Consider the following 16,454-nt stretch of genomic DNA (forward strand, 5'->3'; position numbering starts at 1 on the left):
GAGCAGGTGAAGATGAGATTAGACCTCATCCAGTTTTTTATCGTGGTAAAATATAAGTAACATAAAACTTACATTTTAGCCATTTTTTAGTGCACTCTTCAGTGGCATTAAGTTTATTCACATTGTTGTATAACCATCACCACCCCACCACCCATCTGCAGACCCGTTTTTGGCTTTTCAAACTGATCATCCATTTATTTTCAGTTTTTCAGTAATGTCATATTGGGAGGCTATTATGTGTCAAGCTGTGTCCCAAGCACTGGGCCTGGGGGTACCAGGGGCTGGGCTTCAATATGAGGGACAGGGGTAGAGAGGGCATAGACCCCTCTCCCAGGGAGGGCCCAGGCTAGACCCTCGTGGATCGGCTGCGGTTGAACCTCAGGACAGCAAATGATGGCAACACCAGAAGATTCCAGAGGCTGCCCTTTGTGTTAGTACCACAAGGAGGAGCTCACGTACAGATGCAATTCCTTGCTGATCTGCAACTCTTCTCCCCCAGTAATTTCCTCTGGTTCCACTTCAAGGGTAATTTTAGCAACTGCCAGGGTTAATTGGAAGAGTTCCAGTTACTAAATTTAAGAGGGTTATTTCTTGAAGAGTAATACTGACTACAATGATATAAAAAACAAGGCTTACCTGTGTGGCGTTAAGTCACGTCACTGTTCTTTACAGAGGCTCCAAGGGGAGTAAATTGCCAAAGGCTCAACCAGCTGGCAAGTGGCAGAACTGGCTGTGACATCAGGGAGCCACCCAGAAGCCTCGCCCGGTAGCCCATACCCGGTGCTGCCTTAGCAGATTTGAAAAGGCCCTTTCGGAAAGGGGATAGTCTTAGGATAGTGGTTTTGGATTTTCTAGAGTTATCTATGTGTACATGTTCCTCCCACCCCCGTCAAATTGCTCATTAGCTTGCTCATCAATTCGCAGCTCTGGGATGCCACTGTCCTTGAGAGTCATGCCCTATCCTGCCACCATCTGACAGAGATGGACACCTCCCCTGCCTCCCAGACACCTCCAGAACCCTAGTGTCCCCCCCACCCCACAACACACACATACATATAAGCAGAGGGACACATAGTTCATACATGCAAGCATATGCACATTAACTGTTTATCTGTTCAACCAGTTCTTTGTGGGATGGACTTGAGGTTGCTCCCAGTCTCTTGCTATTGTAAGCAGTCCTGCAAATGGATAGCCTTGTTCACATGTGGGATCAATTCAGGTGTGAATTTAAATTCCAGTTCTATCACATCAGTACAAATTCCAATCCTGGTTCAGTAGCAGATCTAACTAGGGCTCTCACCTAAGATAACTGGCATTCTTCAGACACTTTGTTTATACATTTATCACCCCATTCCAAAAACGAATTGAGAGCAGTTAGCCTCTTCTAATTGGACACCGCTGGAGGAAGTAGGTCAGGGGATGCTAAGCGCTAATGTCGCCCCCAACCTGTTCCAGGAAGTACTAGATAAGTGCTTTGCTAAGTTGATGGGCTTGAATCCTCAGGGCAAGGGCAACACCATGTCAGTCAGGGACTTCCTATTCTCATCCATAAACAGATGTAGAAATGGACGTGCGGTGGGTCTAGGGCTCATGCTAAATCAGAGCCAGATTTCAGCCAACCGAGGTGGCTGATCTGTTCAGATGGTGATCTTGGAACGAGGTCACGTCTGGACAGTCGCCTCCAGCGGAAGCAAGAGCAACACGGGAACTCAGAGTACTTGTGCTAGGCACTGGGGTCTGGCCAGCCTCGCCGCCCCTTCCTCCAGTGTCTGGGCCTGGTGCCACAGAGACAGGCCAGGAGTTGGGCTGCACAGACCTTGATCCCTCCTTTCCCTCCTTTGGGGATCTGAGCTGACTTCCTTTGGTGAGCATTTTACTCATTGACCTGTCTTTGAAAGGCTGACATTTACCTACACTGAACTTTTCCTGCCTTGTAAGCTCCAAACCAGGCCTTCAGATGCTTCATCAAACAGGCAATACCTTCTCTTTCTTTTTTCAGTAACATTCTTTGGGGGGGCAGTTGTAGATTTACAGAAAAATTGAGAAGCACATTTGGTACAGAATTCCCATATACCCCACTTTGCATTTCCCCTATTATTAATGTTACATTGGTACAAATGACATATTTGTTATAATTAACTAATATTGATACATTAGTATTAACTGAAGCCCATACATATTCAGATTTCCTTAGTTTTAACATCTTTTTCTGTTCCAGGATACCACTTTACATTTATGCTGTCAGACATCTGTTGACAAGTAAGGAGCTGTCACGTCTCCTTAGGCCCCTTTGTCTGTGGCAGTCCCTCAGACTTGTTTTTTGAGGACCTCGATGGTTTTGAAAAACACTGGTCATGTATATTACAGGCTGTCTCTCAGTCGGGGTTTGTCTGATGTTTTTCTCACGACCAGCCTGGGGTCATCTGTTTTTTGGAGGAGTGCAGAGGTAAAGCGCCATTTTATCACATTGGCTGGGGTATATACTGCCCACATCATTTATCACTGTTTTTATTAACCTTGATCACCTGGCTTGATTACCTACTACTGGTCGGGTTTCTCCAGTGAAAAATTACCCTTCTTTCTCCCTTTCCATATTGGATTCTTTGAAAGGACGTCACCATGCAGCCCACACCTAAAGAGTTGGGAGTTTATGCTCCACCTCTTCGAGAGCAAAGTACTGACGTATGATTTGGCATTCCTCTGCAAAGGCCATTTGTCTCTTCCCTATATTTATTAACTTATCCAATCCTTTATTTTTATCAGTATGGACTCACAGATCATTATTCTTTGGGTTATGATCCAATAGTTGTCCACATTATTCCACCTTTGGCCATTGGGAACTCTTTCAGTCAGCTCCTGTGTCCTGACATACCCACATCACTGTGGCCTGGGCTTCCTTACAACACGGTGGCTGGGCTCTGAGAGCCAGCTTCCCAAAAGAGGCAGGGGAAACGGTGTTGCCTTTTCTCACCTAGCGTCAGGGGTCACATTGCTTCACTTCTGCCAGTCATGGGCCCACTTAGATTCAAGGGGAGGGACTACAGACCCTACCTCTCAATGATAGGAATGTCAGCGTTTCATTATAAGAAAAGCAATGTGGGATAAGAGATCATCTGGTGGCCATCTTGGAAAATTATACATCAATAGTGGCTATATTATGCATTGGGTGTGGAATATTATACATCAGTGAAAATGAACTTAAGTTGCACATATCAATATGAATATAGCAAAGCAGTGAAAAAGGCAAATTGCAGAAGAAAATGTATAAGATAATGTAAAATAATTTACATGGGTTATGGATACTTAAAAGTATAGTATATATATAAGATACATGGGAATGATAAATTCCAAACATAGGACAGTGGTTCTCTCCAGGGCTGACTGGAGAGGGACACATGGGGATTCAGTAGAATAGTAATGGTTTTTAAAGCTGGGTTGTGGGCACACAGGTATTCATTGTATTGTTGTCTATACTTTTTTGGGATCTCTTTACAATTAAAATATAATAATTCTCTCTCCTACCCTGGGTCTCTTGGCCATGCAGTTCCCCTCTCCAGAGGCAATTAGGGTTTTAATGTCCTTCCAGAAATAATTTTGCAATTATATTTTTCCTCTCAGAAATATTTTATTTGCAAACATAACTATTTTCCCACTCAAATGGTAGCATATGGGATAGTTTTATACTTTGTTTTTGCCAGTTAATATATCCTGGTGATCATTTCATAACCGTACATAAAGAGATTTAGGGGAAAAAACATTCCTGAGATATAAGTCTCATACCAACAATTCACCCATTTAAACGTGCAGTTCAGTAGCTTTTAATTTTTCACAGAGTTGTGAGGTCATCACCACCATTTGAGAACATTTCCATTTCTTCAAAAAGAAACCCCATCCTCCTGAACCATCATGGTCAGCCCAACCCCAAGCTTTTGGCAACTGCTAATCTCCTGTCTCTATAGATTTGCCTCTTCTGGTCATTTCATACACGTGGACTCATACAATATGGGGCCTTCTGTGACCAGCTTCCTTCACTTGGCATGTTTTCAAGGTCCATCCATGTTGTAGCATGTATCTGTACTTCCTTTCTTTTATTGACGAATACCACAGCATTGTATGGCTGGATCACATTTGTTTATCCTGTTGGTGGACATTCGGGTTGTTTCTACTTTTAGGCTATTATGAATAATGCTGCTCTGAACATCTGTGGACAAGTTTCTGTGTGGACGTACGTTTCCATTTCTCTTGGGTATATACCTAGGAGTGGAATTGTTGGGTCATAAGTTAATTCCAATTCTGTTTACTGCCAGACTGTTTTCTAAAGTGGCTGCACCATTTTGCATTCCCACCAATAGCGTATGAGGGTTCTAATTTCTCCATATCTTTGCCAACACATCATTATCTTTTTGCTTATTCCCACTAGCGGTTGTGAAATGGTATTTATTATTGTGGTTTTGATTTGCATTTCCCTCATGGCTAATGATGTAAAACATCTTTTAATGTGCTTATCTTCCTTTCAGTGTAGCTGCACAGTATTCCCTTGTGTCAATGAGCCTTGATATATTAAACCAGTATTTTACAGTGGACACCTAGGAGACTTCCAAGCCTTTTCCCATCACAAACAGTGCCTCTTGTCCACATATTCTGCTCATGTGTGAACATATCCATAGGGGAAATACCTAGGAGTTAAATTACAGGGGCAAAAGGAATGTTCCTGTTTTATAAGTTTAAATTTATGTCGTTTGTGTATTTAAAGGTAAATACTGAGAATGACCAGATGTCAACTTTGACCAGATGTCAAAGATGAGGAACTTTCTCATTTTTCCTCCAGTGTTAACAGCTAGCAGGTTCAGTCACATCATAATCTGCAGCCACTTTATTTCCCTTTTATTTTTAAATAAGCCTTGAATAATCAAAACCTAACTTTTGCATAGACTTGAATGTCAGGTTGAGGCAGGAGTTCAGGGCACATAAACCTACATCCCAAGGTTTTGCCCTAAAGCTACCTTTTCTGCCCCTTATACATAGTACAGTGCTTGCTCCTAAATGACCAGATAGCATATCCTGGTGGTCATTGGCCTTCCTGATGGTCTGTTATGATTGAGAGCATGAGCTCTGTAGCTCTGTGATCTTGGGCAAGTTACCCAACCTCTCTGTGCCTTAATATCCTCTTCACTAAATGGGAGAGATACAAGCACTTACCTCACAGGATGCTTGTGAGGATTAAATGAGTCAATTCGTATGAAAGGCTTAAAATAGGTGCCTGGCACAGTGTTACCTAATTTTGTCTCTGAAATTGACAATTTTTAGGGAAGATTTTCAGCCCCAGCATTAGCACCACCACTTAAAGAACCCGTCAATGACATTCTCACTGGCTATAAAAAAGAGCTCTCTGGGTAACTCTTTATTTTAATGTAATTGTAAACCTACAGAAAAGTAGCAAGGATAGTTCAAGGCATTCCTGGACACGCTTTATTCAGACATGCCAGTTGTTCGCTTCATTTGTTTTGGTCCCCTCTTCTCCCTACCCCATCTCCAAAGGCATACACGTACAAACATACACACACGTGCATGTTGTGGTTTTGAACCATTTAAGAGTTAAGCTGGAGAACATCATTCCCTTTTACCTTGAAATACTTCAAGGTGTATTTTCTAAGAACAAGAACATTCTCTTTCATAAGCACCAAGAAATTTAACATTGATACAACACTTTTCTCTAAACCCCAGTTCATATTCCAATTTGATCAATTGGCCCAATAATATTCCTTATCGCCATTTTTTCCCTTGGCTTAGAATCCAATTCTGAATCATGTGTTGTACTTAGGTGTGTCAGAGTTCCCTTTCAAAAAGCCAGTGTTTGAATAACAGCACAAAGCTTCCCTAATTTATACTTCAGGAAGGTTTGATGCCTGTCAAGGGCCAGCTGGCCAGCAGGGATGGCCAGCTCGTGTGGCGCCATCTTGTGGCAACAGTGTTAATAGAGTTTACAAATCACCCCATTGGGTCAGCTGTGAAATGATTCTCGTCTACCTAAAAAGATCAGGTGATACTTTTATTATCTGTTTTTCTTAAAAATGTGGGGAATTGTGTTCTAACTATGTTTTTTTGTTTCAAATTCATCTACTTTAATTTAGCATTAAATGAGACTTTGCAGTATCTTAAATCTGGACCCATGTAGGTGAAGTCCAGTGTTATGGGTAAAATGTAGTCTTGTCCCGCAACATTCTGGCTGTGTGATGTTTGACAAGAGACTTCCCTCTCAGAGCTTATGTTTACTCCTGCAAAATAGGCCTTACAGAGACTTCCACCTGCAAGAACATTTAACAAGTTCATGAATATAATTCCTAGCACTATGCCTGATAATGTGGGAATTCTTCAATAAAGGTTGAGAGATTATTATTATATGTTCAATGTTTTGTGAGTAGACAAGTTCAGGCATGAAGTAAAATTCAGCCCAGTACAGAGCTTTAAACTTCCTAATCAAAACCACGTTCAGTCAACAAATAGTTATTGATCCCCAAGTCCCAGCTATGTGCCAGGCATTGTTCAAGGGATTGGGTATACAGTAGTGCCCAAGACAAGATCTTTGCCCTCAAGGATGAATTTATATTCTGGTTTGGGGGAAGACAGTTTAAAAATAAACAACAAGAACCACAAAAGACCCCGAATAGTCAAAGCAATCCTGAGAAGGAAGAATAAAGCAGGGGGGATCTCACTGCCCAACATCAAGCTCTACTACAAAGCCACAGTAATCAAGACAATTTGGTACTGGCACAAGAACAGACCCACAGACCGGTGCAACAGAATAGAGAGTCCAGATAGTAACCCAAACATATACAGTCAATTAATAAATGATACAGAAGCCATGGATGTACAATGGGGAAATGACAGCCTCTTCAACAGCTGGTGTTAGCAAAACTGGACAGCTACATGCAAGAGAATGAAACTGGATCACTGTCTAACCCCATACACAAAAATAAATTCAAAATGGATCAAAGACCTGAATGTACGTCATGAAACCATAAAACTCTTAGAAAAAAACATAGGCAAAAATCTCTTGGACATAAACATAAGCAACTTCTTCATGAACATATCTCCCCAGGCAAGGGAAACAAAAGCAAAAATGAACAAGTGGGACTATATCAAGCTGAAAAACTTCTATACAGCAAAGGACACCGTCAATAGAACAAAAAGACACCCTACAGTATGGGAGAATATATTCATAAATGACATATCCGATAATGGGTTGACATCCAAAATAAATAAAGAGCTCATGCACCTCAACAAATGAAAAGCAAATAATCTAATAAAAAAATGGGCAGAGGATCTGAACAGACACTTCTCCAAAGAAGAAATTCAAATGGCCAACAGGCACATGAAAAGATGCTCCACATCACTAATCATCAGAGAAATGCAAATTAAAACCACAACGAGATATCACCTCACACCACGTAGGATGGCCAACATCTAAAAGACAAACAACAACAAATGTTGGCAAGGATGTGGAGAAAGGGGAACCCTCCTACACTGCTGGGAATGTAAATTAGTTTAACCATTGTGGAAAGCAGTATGGAGGTTCCTCAAAAAACTCAATAGAAATACCATTTGACCCAGGAATTCCACTCCTAGGAATTTACCACAAGAATGCAGCAGCCCAGTTTGAAAAAGACATATGCACCCCTATGTTTATTGCAACACTATTTACAATAGCCAAGAAATGGAAGCAACCTAAGTTTCCATCCATAGATGAATGGATGAAGTAGATGTGGTACATATACACAATGGAATATTATTCAGCCATAAGAAGAAAACAAATCCTACTATTTGCAGCAACATGGATGGAGCTAGAGGGTATTATGCTGAGTGAAATAAGCCAGGTGGAAAAAGACAAGTATCAAATGATTTCACTCATCTGTGGAGTATAAGAACAAAGAAAAAGACTGAAGGAACAAAACAGCAGCAGACACACAGAACCCAAGAATGGACTAACGGTTACCAAAGGGAAAGGGACTGGGGGGGATGGATGGGAAGGGAGGAATAAGGGGGAAAAGGGGCATTACAATCAGCAGACATAATGTAGGGGGGGCATGGGGAGGGCTGTACACAGAGAAGACAAGTAGTGATTCTTTAGCATTTTACTACGTTGATGGACAGTGACTGTAATGGGGTATGTGGGGGGGGACTTGGTGAAGGAGGGAGTCTGGTAACCATAATGTAGCTCATGTAGTTGTAGATTAATGATACCAAAATAAATAAAACAAACAAACAAACAACAAAAATACTCTTTAGTGTTAAGTGCTAGGTAGGGACTTCAAATATGCAAAGGAGAGAGTGCCAGTGTGGCTCCTTTGCATTAGGGTGGCCAGGGAAAGCTGCTCTGAAAAGGTGAGACTTAATCTGAGTTCTGAATGCCAAGAAAGAGCCAGTCATGCAAACCTAAGGATGGGATGTGAACAGTTCGGGCAAAAGGAAGAGCAAGTGTAAAGGCCCTGAGGTGGGAACAGGCTTGTCATTTGGATGGGTAGAAGGTTACTGTGTCTGGAATGTGGTGATAAAAGGCAAGTGTCGCAACCCTTCTGGGACCGAAGCAACACGCCCAAGGTCTTGATTCTTCTCTAGGCTTTATTGTCTAATCTCTCACGGCGGTTACAGCAGTTGTCGGGAAGCTCTTCTCCCTCCCGGCGGGCTCCCTTATATTTAGTCACCCAACCAATCCAGGACAGTATCATGTGTGACCTTTAAGCGGATAGGTGTCACACGCCACTCTAAGCGGGCAGCACGAGCTGTGCACGGGTACGGAAGTCTGCTGGGCCAATCCCCAACAGGGAAGAGAGGAAAGGGTGGTGAGCAGGAAATAGGCACCATCTTCTCCAGCTGGTGACGAGGCTAAAATACCAGGTCTTAGAACTACCACTGGGCAAGGGAGCTGCGGTGGATCAGCCCCGGGACCGATCCCTGGCCAGGGGCCCGGCCCTCACATCTCCCCCTTCTTTGTTTAATATAATGCGTAGCCTTTGGATCATGCCTGTCTTAGGTTGCCCAGAGTCTGCAGCATTCTTACCCGTCCTCAGGCGGCAGACAGCTCTGGTCTGTGCCCTGTCTTAGGTTGATATGTGCAGCTCCAGATCTTACCCGTCTCTGGCTACTGATCCAACATCTGAAGCCATATATTTGGGGAGACGCCTTCTTCCAGGGCAGCCATCGCTTGCAACAGCACTCGTCTATCCTGTAATTGCTGCCGCTGCACAGAGCATATTGCCCTGCCAAGGAGCAGCAGTCCAGCGATCACAATCACACCCATAACTCCCACCCCGGACCAAGCCTTTACAGCATCAAACACTGTCATAGCTGATTGAGACATGGAGATAACATTAACAGTGTTAGAGCTAACATTCATGATTTCTAATCTTAGCTGCGCGGTAAGCTCCTCGAGTTCGCTAGACCAGTTTGTGTTCAGCAAGTGTCCCAGCTGTCGGGATAGGTTTGCAGCCCGAGAGAAGTTGTTGAATGGAATGCTGGAAACACACAGTCCAGTGTAGGAACTGACAGCCCAAATGCCATGTCTGACTGAGCAAATCCAGTTGTTCCTGGAGAAGGTCCACGCGCTGGTTCACCAAGACTATACCATTCTTCAAGTGTGTATTAATAAGGTTTTGCTGCGTCAGCGCAGAAGCGGTATCTTGCGACAGGCTGTTCAAAGTCTCTGCTGATAGGTTACTCAGAGGCAGTGGCAGTGGCCATGCCTTTACTACTCCCCATAGCTGTCTCTGCTCGGGTCTCGCTGGCGGCAGGGTCCACCCTAGGATCGTGAGCGCTATCAGCATCAGCATTCTGTTCTTCCATCCTCGAGTTTTCCACTCGCCTCACGTATCGCTCCAGTACCCAGATAGGTTGGTGTTGGCCCTGCGGGAAAACAAAAACAGAGCCTTGGGTCCAGATAAGTACTGGGTCCGGGCCTTTCCAGTTACCTTCCAGCACGTCTTTTCGCAGTACTTTGGGTTTCCTGTCAGGGTCGGCAGACTGACTGTGTCTTTCAGCCGCACTCTGGCCGTTTATGTCCAATGTCAAAAAATTTAATATAAATAGGATGATATTAAGTTTATCTTTAGGGGATTTGTAGTCTGCCCCTATTCCCCCTTTTTGTTTTATTAGAGTGGCCTTGAGTGTTCTGTGTATGTGCTCTACTACACCCTGTCCTTGAGGGTTGTATGGAATACCCGTTGTATGAGCAATGTTTAGAGTCTGAGTAAATGTCAGAAATGGTCGGGATGTATATGCTGGTCCATTGTCAGTCTTCAGGTGTTTAGGCATGCCCCAGGCAGAGAATGCCTGTAGGCAGTGGGAAATAACATCTTGGACTTTTTTGCCCGTGTGGCAGGAGGCAAAGATTACTCCTGAGCATGTGTCAATGGACACATGAACATACTTCATGTTCCCAAATTCGGGGATGTGTGTGACGTCCATTTGCCACAGGTGGTTTGGTAGTAGTCCTTTTGGGTTTATGCCTTGAGATGGTAGGGGTAGGAGAGCAACGCACCATTTATAGCCGAGGACTATGGCTCTCGCTTGCTCCCTTGTAATAGGATATTTCATCCGTAGGGTGGTGGAATTAACATGAAAGAGCTTGTGGTAATTAGTGGCCTGTTCTACCAGGTTGGCTAAAGCTAGGATGTACGGGCTGCGGGTTAGTTTGTCCGCTCTCCTATTTCCTTCGGCAAGCGGGCCTGGGAGTGGAGTATGAGCCCTGATATGTCCAATAAAGAAAGGATGGACCCAATCCCAGATAAGGTGCTGCAAGCTTCTAAGTGTTCCGGCGACCGGCGATGTCTGTCTAACGTGCCCTGCATTTTCTATAATGGTAACTGAGTTAACTACATATTGACTGTCTGACAGGAGGTTAAATGGCTCGTGGGGAAATAATTTAAAGGCCTGCACCACTGCCAGCAGCTCTACCTGCTGGGCGGATGTCTCCGGGAATGTGAGGGTTCGATGGGGGAGCTCGTCCCCCGAAAGTTCCCCGTCTTCATCCTCATCTGATGGCAGTCCCTGTTCAGATCCCCCTTCCGATGCCTTTGCGAAGGCATGCTCTTCTCGTACTTCCTCTAATATTTCCTCCCCTTCTTGGATGGCCTCTCTGCAGCTTGGCTTCTGTCCCTTCAGGCAATTTTTTACTCGACCCCCAATAGGGATTGTCCCTAGTGGAAGGGGCTCCCTCTTGTCTGCCCGGTGTAGGTCATCCCCCAGCCTGTCCCATAAAGGGCTGGTGATTTTTCCTTCATCTAAGAACCATGGGGCATGATTCTCTATAGTGTTCAGGAATGCCCTGGCAATCTTCATTTTCCAAGGGGTTCCATTAGCTCTAAGGAGCGCTTTCAGAGGTTCCTCGGCCCTAACCCTAGAGGCCTCCGTCCCCATCCTCTCTCTAAAGGGGCAAGTATCCTAGTTATGATTTAGATGGACTACGTCGCTAATTCCGCGAACCTTTTGATTTCGTCGCCACTCTGCGAACCTTTTTATTTCGTCGCCACTCTGCGAACCTTCACTGGCGCCTTCTCATTCCATATATTATAATAAACAATGTCACAAACACTAACAGGACACACACATTACACATAAACACCCACCGCAACTGCCTGCTGTCTGCCCTGCCATGTATACTTTCAGTTTGCTCGCCGATCCACTCACCCTCCTCGGTTCCCTCTCCCGGTCTGGCCAGCCGACCGAACGGCGTCCAGTGACGTTCCTGAAGAGTTACAAGCTCTACTTCATCGGCAGGCGCCAGGGTCAGCGGATCAGGTCGCGACGAGGTTTAGTGATTCCCGGGGTTTGGCACCACTTGTCACAACCCTTCAGGGACCGAAAGCAACACGCCCAAGGTCTTGATTCTTCTCTAGGCTTTATTGTCTAATCTCTCGCGGCGGTTACAGCAGTTGTCGGGAAGCTCCTCTCCCTCCTGGCGGGCTCCCTTATATTCAGTCACCCAACCAATCCGGGACAGTATCATGTGTGACTTTTAAGCGGATAGGTGTCACGCGCCACTCTAAGCGGGCAGCACGAGCTGTGCACGGGTATGGAAGTCTGCTGGGCCAATCCCCAACAGGGAAGAGAGGAAAGGGTGGTGAGCAGGAAATGGGCGCCATCTTCTCCAGCTGGTGACGAGGCTAAAATAACAGGTCTTAGAACTACCACTGGGCAAGGGAGCTGCGGTGGATCAGCCCCGGTACCGAGCCCTGGCCAGGGGCCCGGCCCTCACAGCAAGAGTAGCTTGAGATGAAGTTAGAAAGATAGGTGGGGACAGCTCAGAGCCCCGAAGGCAATGGATGAGCCTTTACTTTTATTCCACATGGTGTGGGAAGCTATCTGTATGTTTGGAGCAGATCAATAAAGTGTTCAGTCTTAATGAAGTTCAATCTCAATGGACAGAAAATGTATCCCAAGGTCCTGACAAAAGCACATAGCCTAGCATCACTTGTCTCTCATGTGTTAAAAAGTTGAATGTACATGGTGTCCTCTATTACAATTTTTGAAAGAGAAAACATATTTTATAAAAAGGAAATTGGAACTAACATCTACAGGATCCCTGAGGTTTATCTGTACTTCTGCCAAACACTTAAAATCACTCTAAAAGGAGCTTCCAAACATAGTAGCATCTAGGGGAAGCTTAGTGCAGCTTCCGGTGTTTCTACCCTTCTCCAGTTCTGGGGAAGGCCCCACCCCTCTAAGAGGTACTTTACCTTAGACCAATTCTCCACTAGGGGTTCCCAACTTAGAAGCTCCACAGCTAGGGGGATAATAATAGGTGAAGCGGCACCCTCTGCCGCTGCATGCACTGGGGCCTCCCCGCCATCCACAGGAGCAGCCCTCCCAAAGGTTGCATCCATTATGACAGATTTCGGGTTCAGAGGCACCCTGCCAACTGCCACCAGGTGTAAGTCCGGGAGGAAGAAATCCCGGGGCAAAATACCTCTAAAAACCAAAATCAGTCAAAGGGAGAAATAAAGTTTAAAACCCGTTTATTACTTACAAACTGCAGTTCAAGGGCTGTCTCTGCTCTGGAAGAAGCAAGGAAGCAAGCCAACCCCTCCCCTTAAACTCTCAGGTTCAGACATGCCCTTGGTTGCCCAGGTACTTACCCACTGACATGGAGATGAACTTCTCTCCACCCCTGAGGATATGCAGATGCACTAAAGGCAGGCGAGATACTCTGGAAATGTTGCAATTTTACCCACAGTACTAATAATTATTTTTATTTCTGTGGTATCTGTTGTGCTTATCCTTCTCTGTCTCTGACTCTTGTTTGTGTGTGTATACATTCTCTTTTTTCCTTCCTAAGGCTGGCTAGGGGGTTGTCTATTTTGTCTATTTTCTCAAAGAAGTTGCTCCCGTTTTTCTATTGTTTTATTCTCTCTTTTATTTATTTCTTCTCTGATCTTTTTTATGTCCCTCCTTCTACTAACTTGGGGCATCATTTGTCCTTCTTTTTCTAGTTTCTCCATTTGTGAATTTAGACTGTTTGGGATTGTTCTTGTTTCTTGCAGTAAGTCTTTATTGCTGTTCACTTCACTCCTAGAACTGCCTTTGCCGCCTCCACAGATTTGGGGCTGTTGTGTTTTTGTTTTCATTTGTCTCCATGTATTGCTTGATTTCTGTTTTAATTTGTTCATTGGTCCCTTGATTATTTAGGAGCATCTTGTTTAGCCTCCATGTGTTTGTGAGTCTTTTTGTTTTCTTTGTGTAATTTATTTCTAGTTTCATGCCATTGTGGTCTGAGAAGCTACCTGATACAGTTTCAATGTTTTTTAATTTATTGGTGCTCTTCTTGTGGCCTACTATGTGGTCTATTCCAGATAATGTTCCATGTACCCTTGAGAAAAATGTGCATCTTGCTGCTTTTGGATAGAGTGTTCTGTAGATGTCTGTTAAGTTCATTTGATCTAATGTATTGTTGAGTGCCTCTGTTTCCTTACGTATTTTCTGTCTGGTTGGTCTGTCCATTCATGTGAGTGGTGTGTTCAAGTCTTCTAAAATGAATGTGTTGCAATCTACTTCCCCTTTAATTGTGTTAGGATCACTTAATATATATAAAACAAATACTCTGTTGGGTGCACAGATTTTTATAATGGTTGTATCCTCTTCTTTGACTGATCCTATTATTGTTATTGAATGTCCTTCTTTGTCTATTGTTACTTTGTTTTGAATTCATTTTTGTCTGATTTAAATTCTGCTAATCCTGATTTTTGCTTCTTGTTATTTGTGGGTAAAATTGTAACCTTTCCAGAATATCTCACCTGGCTTTAGTACATCTGCATATCAACAGGCATTCAGTGGTGGAAAGAAGTATGGCTTTAGTGCATTTGCATCATTCCTCAGAGGCGGAGAGAAGTTCATCTCTGTATCAGTGGGTAATTACCTGGGCAAGGGAGGGCTTATCTGTACCTGAGAGGGGAGGGGAGGGCCAGTTTTGCTTCTGCTGAAGCAGGAAAGAGAAGGGCCTGGATTGCAGTTTGTGAGCAATAAACAAATTTTAAACTTTATTTCTCCCTTTGACTGATTTCGGTTTTTAGAGATATTTTGCCCCAGGATTTCCTCTCCCTGGACTTACACTATTTTCATGGAATATCTTTTTCCATCCCTTCACTGTTAGTTTGTGAATGTCTTTGGGTCTGAAATGGGTCTCTTGTCAGCAGCATATACATGGGTGTTGTTTCTTTACCCATCCTGCCACTCTATGTCTTTTTGATGGTTGCATTCAGTCCATTTACATTTAAGGTTATTATTGATAAATATGTGCTTATTGCCATTTTATTAATTGTTTTCTGACTCTTTTTTACCTCTGTTGCTTTCTTTCTCTTATGTGTTTCTCTTGTTATTGATGGTTTTCTTCATATTCTCTTTTCACTTTGTGTGTGTGTGTGTGTATCTATTTTAGGCTTTAGTTTTGTGCTTATCAAAGGTTCAAGGATAGCTTTCTTACTACATAATAGTCCATCTTAAATTGCTGATTACTCTATTTCAAACACAGTCTAAAGGTACTTTTTTTCCTTCCTCTTCCTCCTCTACATTTTTCATATTAGATGTCATCATGTGCACTTTTTATGTATCCCTTGACTGATTGTGTACATAGTTAATTTTGCTTCTTTTGTTTTAATTTCTTACTTGCTGGTGATTAGTTGGCCCATCATTTTTATTGTGGGTTTGTTTTCACTGGGGAAAGCTGTTTAGGCTCAGAGACATCTCCATCTACAGCAGTTTCTTTAATATATCCTGCAATGCTGGGTAGGGGTGGTGAATTCCTTCAACTTTTGTTTATCTGAAAATTGTTTAATCCCTGCTTCAAATTTAAATGGTCTTCTTGCTGGGTAGAGGATTGTTGGTTGGAGGTCTTTCTGCTTCAGTACATTAAATATATCCTGCCATTCCCTTCTGGCCTGTAGAATTTCTGCTGAGAAGTCTAATAGCCTGATGGGTTTTCCTTTATAAGTAAACTTTTTTCTTTCTCTGGCTGCTTTCCCTACTCTCTCCTTATTCTTTTTATTATTATTATTATTATTATTTTAATTTTGGTATCATTAATCTGCAATTACATTAGGAACATTATGTTTACTAGACTCCCCCCACCTCCAAGTCCCCCCCACAAACCCCATTACAGTCACTGTCCATCAACGTAGTAAGATGCTGTAGAATCACTACTTGTCTTCTCTGTGTTGCACAGCCCTCCCCGTGCCCCCCCCAACATTATACATGCTAATCGTAATGCCCCCTTTCTTTCCCCCCCTTATCCCTCCCCTTCCCACCCATCCTCCCCAGTCTCTTTCCCTTTTGTAACTGTTAGTCCATTCTTGGGTTCTGTGATTCTGCTGCTGTTTTGTTCCTTCAGTTTTTGCTTTGTTCTTATGCTCCACAGATGAGTCAAATCATTTGATACTTGTCTTTCTCTGTCTCTCTCCTTATTCTTGATCTTTGCCATTTTAGTTATTATACGTCTTGGTGTTGTCCTGCTGGAGTTCCTTTTGTTAGGGCTTCTCTGAGCTTCCATGACCTGAGTGTCTATTTTCTTCCCCTGTTGGGGAGTTTTCAACAATTACTTCCTTAAAGAAACTTTCTGTTACTTTGTCTCTGTCTTCTTCTTCTGGTACCCCTAAAATGTGAATATTATTTCATTTAGATTGGTAACATAGCTCTTATCATTCTGTCTATCCAAGAGATCCTTTTTTCTGTCTGCTTCTGACCTCTAACTTCCATATCATTCACCAATAGGCTACAGCCCACATTGTCTCTTGCCCTGTGTGCAACAAATGCTGATTAAACATTGGGCCACAACAGAGGCAGGCTTTCCTTCTAGCCAGTGCACCTGGGCCAATGTGTCTGCTTCACCATTCCCTGGGGATGCCAAAGGCAAATGGTCAGTCACATGATATACGGTAACTGCCTTAGTCTGACCAGAGGCCCACAGTCTT

This window comes from Manis javanica, chromosome 17 (genome assembly GCF_040802235.1).
Source record: "Manis javanica isolate MJ-LG chromosome 17, MJ_LKY, whole genome shotgun sequence".
In the NCBI taxonomy this organism is placed as follows: Eukaryota; Metazoa; Chordata; class Mammalia; order Pholidota; family Manidae; genus Manis; species Manis javanica.